Source organism: Cupressus sempervirens, chromosome 8 (genome assembly GCF_028749045.1).
Source record: "Cupressus sempervirens isolate cs-2001-9-10 chromosome 8, ASM2874904v1, whole genome shotgun sequence".
Classification (NCBI taxonomy): domain Eukaryota; kingdom Viridiplantae; phylum Streptophyta; class Pinopsida; order Cupressales; family Cupressaceae; genus Cupressus; species Cupressus sempervirens.
This window is the reverse complement of record NC_143125.1, coordinates 521289909-521304181: the sequence shown is the minus strand read 5'-3', so window position 1 is coordinate 521304181 and position 14273 is coordinate 521289909.

The following is a 14273-nucleotide window of genomic DNA, read 5'->3' as shown; positions in this document are numbered from 1 at the left end:
TTAGGTGTGGTTTTGTCTTCCCACAATGCATCATGAAGTTTCTTGTGCCAGTTTCTTTGGTTATCTGATATTAAATTTTTCATGGTGCTGACCAAGTTCTTGTTACTAGGTCTGACCTACTCATTTCCTTGGGGATATTAATTAAAATAATGGGCCACTTGAATGCCATTATCATAACAAAATTCAACCATTTTTAAAGAGGAAAAATAAGAAGCATTGTCCATGATCAATTTAATAGGAAAACCAAATATGACAAATATATGCTCCTTGAGAAATTCATACATAGCTTTAGAAGTTATATTCTTCATCAGCTTGGCTTCAACCCATTTACTGAAGTAGTTTGTAGTTGTAAGGATATGAGTGTGTCCTTGACCTAATGATGGATTGATGAGGCCAATAAAGTCCAATCCCCATTTTCTAAAATGAGACTTCAATTACCATTAACATGAGGGGTAGAGCAACCACCTATGGCTTTCTAGTGAACAACTTACATTTCTCATAGTTTGCTGCCCACTTATAGGAATCACGAAACATACTAGACTAATAGTAGCATTACCTTAAAAATCTAAAGGTTGTGATAGTAGAGAAGTGCCCTCCACATGCCTCATCATGAAAAGAGTTAAGCAACTTAACTTGTTGCTCTTTATCTAAACATCTTAAGAAGGTACCATCAATAGCCTTTTTCTATAAGATTCCATCATGAATAACATATTTCAAGGCCTTAGTTCTTAAATCTCTTCTTTTCTTAGCACTCAATCCTTCTAGACATTCACCATAAGTAAGAAAATATGCAACATTGGAGAACTAGGAGTCTTGGAGACTCACCATGAGAAGCTTTGGAGTATCTTCTTTCTACTGTTGATTCTCTGCTATTGCTCTACACAATCCATTTCCATGCATGAGCTTGGTTGGCTTGATTTCAATATCATATTCTTGGACTTTAGCAACAAAAACTCCTCTGTTGTTGCATCTAATGTCTTGCTAGATTAAGATGCTCTTTACTATAGAGTCTAGTACATGCACAACAGAGTGAGATTGCAAGATATAAAATCTAAAATTCTTGAGTTTCCTAACCACAATATAAGCATGCTTCTCCATTTGAGAATACTTCACTTCACAATCCTTAAGAGGCACAATCATGAAGGTAATAGGTGTTAAGAATATAGCTTCATTCAGATTGATGGAATTCATTATCACTAAATATAATATATATTGATAGATACATATATGAATATAATGGTGATGTTATTATAATAATTACACAAATAACTATATATATAGTTATATAGTTATCAAAAAATATATATATATATATATATATATGTTCAAATATTAAATAGAATATATATTAATGTTGACTCTAATTAGTCAAAAACATGAATCGGTATATCTTCTAATCCTGCTGATAAAATTTGTTAAATAATATAAGGGAGTCACGAGCATGAAGGGTTGTGACTCTTACCATAACTCTTCATGATCATGACCCACCAAAAAATATACTAATTAGTGGCTATGTGGAAAAGTGATCAATTATAGCAGCATTACCTTCTCTCTTGTAGTCATTGGGTTATTGGATACTCCATCTTAGATTTGGATATATTTAAGTCATCGATATCAAACATTTCCGATTCATATTAATTAAAAACCAAAAAAATTAAAGACTTCCATAGTATACATTATAAGGTCTTATAACTATACAATAGTATTTCAGATTATTATTTTGAGGTTGAATTATTCTCCAGAAACAATCCATAGAATTAACATGGTATTAGAGCCTAACTAGAGAAAAATTATAAATTAGATTGAGATAAAAAAAATTAGAATAGAGGTTATAGTAACCTCAATGAAAATGGTGAATGAAATCAGAGTAGAACATAGATTGGAAGGGGCTGGAAGCTTCTCTTCATGGAAAATTTAAGTTTTAGCCTTACTTGAAGAACTTGAATTAGAAACCTTTGTAGAGGAAGATCTAAAGATGCCCAAAGAAGACCCTAAAAGGACAACTTGGAACAGACCAAATAGAAAGGCCAAGAAGATTATAATTGATGCAGTTAGAGATCATATTCTTCCTTCAATAGCAAGATTGAAAACAACTTATGAAGTATTTAAAACTATAAGAATTTGGTATAGCTCTGATACCATGTAAGAATTTGCCTAAGGCATGATTGAAATGCCAAGATCTAGAAGCTCAAGAGATGGCACAAGAGAGACAAGATATGATCAAATGAGAATGGATTAATCAAATAATTGGATGAATAATTCATAGAAGTGCCTTGTATATAAAGGCAACTCATATTTCTAGGAATCACACAAAAGATAAGCATAATAACTAAGCACATGTCAACCAAGAGTAGATTATCCTCCATTGTGCATGAATGTACATAAGGTGTATCTTGTAAAGGGATGTAGTAGATGTCATGTGCTCAATTGGAGTGAAAACTACTGTGTTGTCAACATGACAACTCATATGAATATGAAAAATCCTAGGTGTCTAAATGACAACTAATATGAAAATGTATAAGTAAACTTAAGTAAAGTGTAAATAGTAAATACTTATATACACCAACACCCCCTTTAAGTGAAACTTAGGGAAATGTACTTAAGCTCACAAAAGCTAGATAATAATGCAAGATGGGTCCGGACTACTATGCCATGTTAGGTACCCATGTACAAACTGCAAGTGCAACCATATGCAATGTAATCTCTCATAGATTAGAGAAAGAGGGAAAACCACATGGGAAAAAACCTCCCCAAAAAAGAGAGAACAAAAATAAAGTAAGATGCATGTATGGATGGAGTAATAAAGACCCTCCCATTATGACATACATCATGCATATACAATAGAAAATCCCTCCATAAGAAGGAAATAAGGAGAAATGAAATCCCCCCATAGTTAATGATCTCCTACAACAATGATGAGTGCTTGAAGACAAAAGAGAATCCAATGCCTACAAACAACATTTCTCCCTTTAGGAAGAAGACACACCAAATACAAATGCAAGAAGGCTTCCCATTGTGGATAGGAAGATGGAATGGGAATCCGTACGAAGTACATCATCTCTAAAGTTTGAAGATGCGTCACCATGTCTTTGAATAATGAAGATGTCACGAACCAATCAAGATAAAGTCCAATAGAAGAAGGTGATAGAAAAGGAACCAATAGAAACTACTCTATATAGGAATGTAGATCAAACTCCAAAGACCAAGATTCCTTCTCAAAAGAAGAAGTAGAAAGAGAAACAAAGAAGTGCCCCCTCAATGTAGAATCTACACCCATGAAATATGCTCCTGGATCAATGTAGAAGTTGTACTATGAAAACTAAATGATATTTCTCCCTTGAGGAAGAAATGGTGTCATGGGTGTACAAAAGAATCCTCCCTAATCAATAGTAATAACTCTCATAATGTAATCTATCTCAGGAAATTGCATAGGAATCTGCAACACATGAGTATGATCAACCATGAAATCTGACATCTCAAGTGAATTTTGAGATTCATGTAAATAAATGTATAAGGACTCAAATGTATTCTCTAAAGTGAAAGAGACCTCCTATAAATGTTGTAAGAAAGTACCCACAATCATGTCAAACTCGAAAGAAAGATTAAGTGGAGAGTCACGAGGGTCAGAGTGTTCCCTCACATCAACTGAAGAAGGATCATCCTCAATAAAGAGAATATGTATATCATCAATAGTGTCTCCCATATCCTCAATGTAGGACTCCACAAACAAACTTGCAATGTTTATCAAGAAGTCATCCCAAGGAACTAAGTCTAGAAGACAATGAATATCTTGTTGCACTGAATCATGTGAATCCATGACTATGTGAATACAAGCATCATCAAGAGCAACAGTTGATGTAGTGATCTCAAATGGAAAGGATGTAGCTACAACTAGAGGTAAAAGATCTTTTGGGAATGGAGGAACATGTGGATCTCCATACATCTCCCAAAGATAGATCCAAATATCATAAAAATTAGTTGACTTCATGTCATCAAGTGAATCCATAATCTTCATATCCTTTTGTAGATAAAGTACATGACAAATGATTGTAACAGTGTCACCATTGTATGAAAGTCCTTTCACATATGGCAATACATTATGCTCACTAAGATAAGTGAGAACTAATTCACTCCATTGCTTATAGTTTTGTGTTGTCAAGGTAATTAAATTATCCTTATCCATGATGTACTAATCAATCTAACCCCCCAAAAATAGATTTTTGACACTTTATACTAAGTGCATGTACAATTGTCACTTGTTAAAATGAGCCAAAGCAAACTTTTGATTTTTATAGTTACACCAACAAATATGAAGTTATATATGACTCATAAAAATAAGATACAAAATATCTTAAGGATCTAATTAATTACAAGTGCCAAACTAGGCCAAAAATGACCAAATACTAAAAGTACTATGTCTACTCAAAATTACTCCAAACTAATACCAAATCTGGAAAGTAGACAAAAAATTATGCACTTAAAAAAAAATTAGCATCTGAATATGTCTCCATATGAGCCCAAATAAAGCCTCTGAAGTTGTAAAAATCAGAATTTACAATTTGTATAAAACTTTAGGAACAAAGATCACAAACAACCTACACCAATGTGTAGATCAGAAAATTCTACCCTAAAACAAAAAAAAAAATTGCTCAGAATAGGGAGTTCGTATGAGGGAGATATCACTGTTTGAAAATCACCTCTATAATTATTTTTCCTAAATTGCTATTTTCACACCTCCAAAAATTAAATGACTCTAGGTTTCGCCTCAGATATCTGATTTCAATGAAAAAAAGTTGATTTGGGGTTTTTTTGACCTTCTGAATGTGATGCCAACATCTAATTTGCACCAACAAGCCCAACATTTGACCTACAAAAAAATCTCTCCAATGGGTATGTAATGAAACTTTGATGGCTTTGATACCATGTAAGAATTTGGTATAGCTTTGATATCATGTAAGAATTTTCCTAAGGCAGGAATGAAATGCCAAGATCTAGAAGCTCAAGAGAGACAAGATATGATCAAATGAGAATGAATTAATCAAATAATTGGATGAATACATCATAGAAGTGCCCTGTATATAAAGGCAACTCATATGTCTAGGAATCATACAAGAGTTATAAGCATAAAAACTAAGAACATGTCTACCAAGAGTGGATTATCCTCCATTGTGCATGAATGTACATAAGGTGTATCTCATAAAGATATGTAGTAGACGAAATGTGCTCAATTGGAGTGCAAACTACTGTGTTGTCAACATAACAACTCATATGAATATGCAAACTCCTAGGTGTCTACATGACAACTAATATGAATATGCATTATCCTCAGTAAACTTAAGTAAAGTATAAATAGTAAATACTTATTTACACCAATAAAAACCATAGAAGATACATTTGAAATAAACAATGCAAGCATAATACTCACATTAATTAGAAACTCATGAACATGAAAATAAAAAGAGGAGAGGAAATAACATCTTATTCTCTAAGAATTTCTAAAATAAAGGATAAAATTTACACCATTGGAAACAATGTAGACGATTCTGAACTCTCTCTAATTTCTCTAAGAGGACTACCTATATCATGAGAATCATTCATCCAATGTGTAAGTCACCCTACACTTTCAAAATTTGACCAACTAAAGAATAAATGCACTCAAGATGAGTCATGGTTAATATCAATAGGAATCTATACAAATAAAGGAGAGATCCAAGCACTACATACAAACTCAAGAAACAAAGGAAAGAAGAGGAAGTTCAAACCAAATAAAGGAAACAATTCTCAAAATCATAAGCAAAGAGATCTATCCAAAGTGCAGTGCTATTAACGTGAAAGTTTGGCCACATTCGAAGATTTTGTCAAGAAAGGAATGAAAACCAAGCTACCCTAGCTAAATCTCATGAAGCGAAAAATCCTCTATTCTATTTAGCCTTGTCAAGTGAATTAAATACAAGTAATAATACTAGGATAATAGATAGCAGAGCTTCTAGACATATAACTAGATTTAGAAATTAGTTTGAAACATTCAAAGAATATTGTATGGAAGAAGTCACAATTGGAGATAATTCTACTTACCCAGTAAAAGGAATTGGGACTTGCTCCTTATAAATAAAAATAGGAGAAACTCTTCAATTAAAAGATGTGTTATTTTTACCGGGCATAAAAAGAAATCTAATCTCAATTTTAGGACTAGCTGATCAAGGATATCATGTCACCTTCAATGAGGATAGAGTGTTTCTATGGCTGAAAACCTCCAACATGAAGAACACCATTAATATAGGATCAAGAGATGGAAGCCTATACAAATTAAGTACTAAAGAAAAATAACAAGCTCTAAATCATGATGTTCATAAATCAATTGAACTTTGGCATAAAAGATTAGGGCACCTTGGCTTTAGTGCCCTTGCTAATATAGGAAGAATCACTATAGGTACACCTAATCTCAAATTTGATCACACTAGTATTTGTAAAGGGTGTGCACTAGGAAAAAATAAAAAAGGGGTATTTTCCTTTAAGTAAACACAAGTCTAAAATGGTACTAGAACTTGTTCACATTGATTTGTGTGGACCCATGTCAACACCCTCTCTAGGAGGATTGTTGTACTATGTGACCTTAATTGATGATTACTCTAGAAAAATATGGATATACTTCCTAAAACTTAAAGAATCTAATGAAGTTTTACAAAATTTCAAAGAATTTAAAGCTCTAGTGGAAAATCATACTAGAAAAAAAATAAAAACATTAAAATTAGATAATGGAGGTGAAGACACTTCAACATCTTCAAAGAATTTTGTATTTCTGTTGGGATTAAGAGGGAGACTACAGTACCTTATAATCCTCAACAAAATGGGGTTGCAAAAAGAAAAGATAGAATTATTATAGAATAAGAAAAAATCATGATTCATGATCAAAATCTCCCTATGTTTTTTTGGGCCAAAGCAACAAATACATTAGTATACATACAAAACAAAAGTCCTCATGCAACATTAGAAAATGTAACTCCTGAAGAAGCTTTTACAGGGAAAAAACTAGACCTTAGTCATCTAAGAATTTTTGGTTGTCATGTCTACATTCACATTCCCAAAGAAAAAAGGTTCAAATGAGAACCTTCTGGAAAGAAAGGCATAGTTGGTTAGAGTAAAACAACTAAGGGATACAGAGTATGTATCCTAGGATAAAAGTCTATTGAAATTAGTAGAAATGTTCAGCTTGATGAAGATACCACTTTCAAAATGTCCTTAAAGAAAGAAGATGAAGAAATTGAGAATCAAAGGGAGTACATCATAGAAGATTATTATAATATTGATAATTAGGGGGAGAACACTATAGAAGATACTTCAACTAGAAATCAAAGGGAGAGTCTTTCAAAATAATGGGGCATGCCTGCATCTAATGCTAAGAATGATGAAGTTTTAAATCACAAGAAAAGACCATTATGGGCTAGGAAAGTTTTTGAAGAGAACAATGTAGAGCCTGATGATATTTCTAGAGAAAATAAGAAAACAAGAAACCAAAAATGTTATGTATCCTTATTAGTAGAACTCACAAAAATAGAGCCAACAAATGTTGAGGAGGCTTTAAAATGTCAAGCATGGAAATATGCAATGATAGAAGAATATCAATCCATTCTAAAAAAATGATGTCTCGGATATCAAACCCAAACTTAAAAACAAAATTAGTTGTATCTTCAAAATGGTTGTTTAAAATCAAGCATGCACCTGATGAAAGCATTGAAAAACACAAGGCCAGATTTGTTGCAAGAGGTTTATCTCAAAATGCTAGAATTGACTATGACAAAAAAACTCCTCCAGTTGCACCCTACACCTCAATAAGAATAATAATTGCCATTGCTGCATCTAAAGGATGGAAAATACATCAAATGGATGTAAAGACAACTTTTCTAAATGACATCATAGAACAACCTAATAAATTCATCATACATGACATCAAGCTTTATGTATGCAAACTAAAGAAATCTCTCCATGGCCTTAAGCAAGCTCTCAAGGCTTGGTATGAGGGGATATAAAATTATCTCTCCAAGTTAGGATAATCTAAAAATGAATTTGATCCTAACATATACTTCAAAATATCTAATGATGACATGTTAATTCTTGTTCTTTATGTTGACGATTTATTGATAATAGGTGCATACCATCTTATAGCCAAATACAAACAAGATATCATAACCAAATTTGACATGAAGGATCTTGGACCTCTACATTACTTTTTAGGTTTAGAAGTGAGGCAGAAAGAGAAACATATTTTCCTAAACCAAGGAAAGTACACTACTGATATATTGACCAGATTCAGGATGATGGATTGTAAGCCTCTTTCAAATCCAATGGAAACTAACATTCATAAGCTTAAAAGTAAAGCAATAGACTCAAAACCTGTAGACCCTACTCACTACCATCAAATTGTTGGATCTCTTATGTACCTAGTAAATACACAACTATATATCTATTATGCTACAAATGTGTTAAGTCACTTGATGTGTGAAACTAAGAAGATTCGTCTAATGGTTTCCAAGCATATATTAAGATATCTTCAAGGAATGATTAGTCTTGGACTAAAGTATACAGATACAAAGTTATAACTTCAAGGGTATTGTAATTCAGACTAGGCAGACAATTCTATTGATCATAAGAGTACTACAAGATGTTTTTTTAGTCTTGGATCAGCAATGATATCTTGGTTCAATAGAAAATAGTCTGCAATTTCTCAGAGCTCCACTAAAGCTGAATATATGGCTACCTCTATGGGAGCACGTGAAGTAATATGGCTAAGGAAACTCTTATTTGGATTATTTAGAAAACCACTAAAACCCATTATAATCTACTATGACAATCAAAGCTGCATTAAACTATCAGTTAACCCAAATTTTCATAACAGGTCCAAGCACATAGAAATTCCTTACCATTATGTAAAGGACATGGTGGATAGAGATGTCAAATTGATCTACATTGGCACTGGAGAAGTAAATGTAGATATTTTCACTAAGCCTCTTGAAAGTTGAAAATTGAGTACTGTAGGAACAAACTTGGTATGGTTAATTTGTAACTTGAGATTAAAATCTCATATTACGTATATTATCATGAATATTTAATATAATCAATATTGCAATATTGTGGATGTGTTGTGGCAAGAAAGGTGATGATCTTTCATGCGGATAAGGTCACTATTGTAAGATGATGATCTTAACAACGGTTTGACTTGTTGTCACGTGTTTCTAAAGTATTAGAAAAAATGATGATGATTGATTCAATATTGATTACATTGGATTAAAATCTTGGAATATGTTGGATATCTTGATTATCACTAGATTTTGTCTCAGAATAGATAGGAATAGTGATAACAGTTGATTGAGTACATTAATAGGTAATATGCATTCAATCCTCTTTCTTCTAAGAGGGAGTATTAAGAATATAACTTCATTTATATTGAAGCAATTCATTATCACTAAATGTAATATATCTTGATAGATACATATATGTATACAATTGTGATGGTATTATAATAATTACACAAACAACTATATATATAGTTATATAGTTATCACAATATATATATGGTTAGATATTGAATAGAATATATATTAATGTTGATTCTAATTAGTCAAAGACATGAATTGGTATATCTTCTAATCTTGTTGATAACCTTTGTTAAAGAATATAAGGGAGACACGATCATGAAGGGTTGTGACTCCCATCACAAATCTTCATGATTGTGATCCACCAAATAATATTTATACTAATTGGTACCTATATGGAAAAGTGATCAATTACAATGGCATTTCCTTCTCTCCTATAGTCATCGGGTTATTAGATACTCCATCTCAAGTTTGGATATATTAAGTCATTGGTATCAAACATTTCTAATTCATATTAATAGAAAACTAAAAATATTAAAAACTTTCAAAATATACATTATAAGGTCTTATAATTGTACAAAAATATTTTAGATTATTATTCTAAGGTTAGATTTTTCTCTAGAAATGATCCATAGAATTAACAATAGGGGCTTGCAATCCTTCCTTGTTCTCTTGCATTAGGATGGTAGAGAGTGTGTGAGCTGATGCATAGCAATAGATTATGAATTCCTTAGTATAATCAAGATGGACAAGAATAGGGGATTTTGCAATAATACTTTTTGATATCTTCAAAGGCATGTCTTCCAACATTATTCCACTTGAAAGTATAGTTTCCCTTCATCATTTCAACTATACATTTAGTGATCTCTAAAAAATTTGGAAGAAAATGTCTCAAGAAGTTTCATTCCACTTGAAAGTATGGTTGCCCTGCATCATTTCAACTATACATTTAGTGATCTCTAAAAAATATGGAACAAAATGTCTCAAGAAGTTTACTTGACCAAAGAAAGACTTGAATCTAGTTTTTTTCAGTGGCAAGTTCAATTGTTAGATTTCTCTAATTCTACCGGGATTAATTCTTATGCCTTCTTGAGAGACAATATGACCCAACAATTTTCCTTCTATAACACATAAGACTCACTTATCAGTATTTAATGAAATGTTGTGCTTTCTACATCTCTGTAGTACCCTCTCAAAGTATTTGATATGAACTTTCCTCTTCTTGGAGAAGAACATGAGGTCATCCAAATAAACCACAATAATTTTGTCCTTCAAATCGCCAAAGGACAAGTTCATAGCAAACATAAATGCTGCCCCTGCATTGATCAATCTAGATGGCATTCTATTATAAGCAAATTTTCCCCATGGGGTGGTGAACATTGTTTTATCCCGATCATCTTTATTAACCTATATCTGATTGAAACCAAAAAAACCATCTAGCATTGAATCATTTTTTATGCTACAGTTGTTTGCAAGAGATGGTCCATGTTAGAAGTGTGTAGTTATCTTTAAGTGAGGTCTGATTGAGGTTCCTAAAGTCTACACATATTTTGATTTCTTCACTCTTCTTCCTAACAAGAAGTATGTTTGCAATCCATGTATAATGGTGGATGGGGTATATAATCCTAGCTTTAATAGTTTTGTCAATCTCCCTAACGATTGCATCTTCAATTACAAGATTATAATTTCTTTGCTTTTGCCTAATGGTACTGCATTTGGCTTGAGGGGTATTTTGTTCTTGAATTTCCCATCCATGAAGTTCTTTAGGTCTTTATAGCCTCGAGGAAACACTTCTTGATAATTAATGAGTAATTTCTTCATTTCTATTCTTTCTTGCTAAGTACAATACTCCAAATATTTATCATCCCAGGGCTAAGTTTTTTTCCAATATTTAACCCATCATATTCACCACTAGTTCCTCCCTTTCTATCTCTTTCTCTTCTAATGCAAGTATCATATCTATTGAAAAGTTTTTCTAATGAAACTAAATGGGAAGGAAGATTGTTACCTTTAATTGAATGGTGCCTAACTTAGATTATTCTTTCCTATTCTACAATAAGTCATGACATGGATTTGTACTTCCTTCAAAGTATTGTCCGAAAAAGGCTTAACTCCTTCAAGGAAATGTTGGATATCCCTTTCATCTTTAAATACTTGCCACGTTGTTACATTATTAGGCAAATTGGGTCTGAATAGAACTTCAACCCATTGATCTCTAATCCTATTTTGTCTATTAGTTTTCAAATACTTAGTTATTTACTAGGAAAGATTACAAGGTCATCATTGTGACCAAGTTATCTAGTAAAGATCGAGCATAAAATACTTATACCGAGCAGGATAGTGATTGTCAAGTATTTAGTAGCAATATAGTAAGAGTTGATAAATGTAATGAAGACTGAGCATATTGTTAAGTTATTAAGAGCTAAGTAGTATAATAGAATTTGAGCAACAACATGAAGGTTTATGCATGACCGAGAGTCAAAACATTCGAGTGTCGAGTAGTTTAGTTTTGATGCGTTAGTTTATTATTACAAAAAACCATATGTAAACCATTTTGGCCGACTTTCCTATAATATTTAATATCTCTAGAGCTAGATAAGATGTTGATTACACATCATTATAGAAGGTAATGATCCCAAGGTGAACAATTCAACCAATCAGAAAATCGAAAAGAAATAGAAAAAGATGATGAAATATAAGTTGTTGATCAAGATCTATAAAATTCACATAATGTCTATTTAAGGAGGATTCTAACCCTAGAATCAAGAGAGTTGTGAGAGAGTATTGAGGAGAAGAGACACATAAAGAGGGAATGCACATGTGAAGAAGTGAAAATGAAGTTTCAAGGACAAATCCAACATAGATCAATTATAGCAATGAAGGACTAAACAGAGTCATTAGATTAGGAGACCAGATCAGAGATATAACAAAGAGGAGACCCAAGATCAACTTGCAAAGAAAAATGAAGTCAGGTACTAAATTGGTTATTCTTAATTAAGATAGGGTAAATCTCTTAACAAAGTGGTTTTGACATATCTATGTAAACCTCCTAAAAGAGTCCTTACTTCATTGTAAATGTAAAATCCTTTAGCAAGGTGAGACCTAATAGTCTCTTAACATTTTAATAGGGAAAACCTTTCACAGGGTAGATCATACCTTATGATTAAACATTGTAACCTTAACAGGTTAACTTTATTGTTGCAACAATGAAGGTTTGTGGGCCCCACCCCAGTTTTATCTTCATCTTGAAGTGTTTCTAGGTTACCAAATTATTGTGTTATGTGTTGAAATTTTATGGATGTAATTTATATTCTAGCATTATAGTTTTAAATGGTAGATCTTATGTATGTGATGAATTGGGAATAAATTTGTGAATTTCTTTTTGAATTTGAGAGTTTAAGATCCTGATTCACCCCCCTCCCTCCAGTATCTAGTTTTCCATATACTCATTCCAACAATTGGTATCAGAGCCTAGTTCTCTTGTTAGAAAGCCTAATAACTTGAGAGGATCAGATCATGAAAATGGAAGTATATAAGATGGGGAAAAAATTGAGAATTAGATGATTGAAATAAAAATTGTGTTACAACAATTAGAAGCAAAAAAAGAAGAGTTGAGAAAATCCGTAAAAAGAAAAAAAGAGATAGCTATTTAGCTAAATGACACTCTATACATAGAAGTTGATATAGAAGGACTTCTAGACAGTGGAAAGACTAGTAAAAATGGTGAAGCAATGACATAACTACTAGAGAAGAATAGTGCCCCAGTAAAAGAAGTAAAAGATCTCAAAATAGAACATAAATTCAATTAGTTACACTCTATGAAGAAATTGAACAAAATAAGAAAGAAATGGAAGAAAAGCTCATGGATGAAGAAGATAAAAGGTAGAGTGCTAGCAGACTTGAAGAAACATCATTTGAAGTACAAAAGCTTACAAACAATCAGCTTGATATGATAAAGCAATTAGTGATTACAAATCATGTAGTAAACAAAAACTATTTGGAGATAAAAAATCTAAGGCAACAAAATGAGCAATTGAAGAATGAGTTAATACACAAAAAGGAACTCATGGAGAGGTTAAACAAACTAAATAAAGAAATCAAGCACTTTGAAAACATGATGAAGTAACCTAGAGCAAAAGATACCTCAGGACTTGGATACAAGCAGTCTTTGTCTACCAAAGAAGGAGAATCATCCAAAAGTGGAGAAAAAAGGAATGAAAAACCCAAAGGAAAACCTACATGTCATTACTATGGAGAAATTAGATAGACAACCAATATTTGTAGAAGCAAAAATGGTAAGAAAATTCCTAAACCTAAATCAAGTGGTAATTGTTTTAATTGTAAGAAAGCATGACATCAAGCACATGATTGTAGATCAAAGAATAATGATTCAACTAGAAAGATATCTATATTCTAAGGTCATTTCTACAATTATCAAAAGTGTGGACATAGAGCTCATGAGTGCAAACTTAAGAAAAAGTCAAATTGGTTACTTGAGAAACAAACTCATACAAAAATGAATTCCTACAATTGGGATTACAATACATGGTATAGGTGTCACTATTGTGGAGAGTATGGAAACATTCCAAAGAATTGCATGAAAACACATTTAAGAGGTAATTACAAGAAATGGTTAAATGGAGAGATAGTATGCTTTAGTTGTCTCAAATTTGGACACATTAGTAGAAACTGCAAAACTAGAACACCAACATCAGCACTAGGAAATGGAAATGACAATTTTGAAGGAAAGAAGACATGGATAGAAATAGTAAGAGATGGAAGTAGTAGAGATGATGACACTATGATCACCCAATCTAATGGATCAGGTCATCACACTACATCTCACTAAAGAAAGAAGGTATGTAGGAAATGTATACTCAAATGTTACATTAGTTCCTAGCA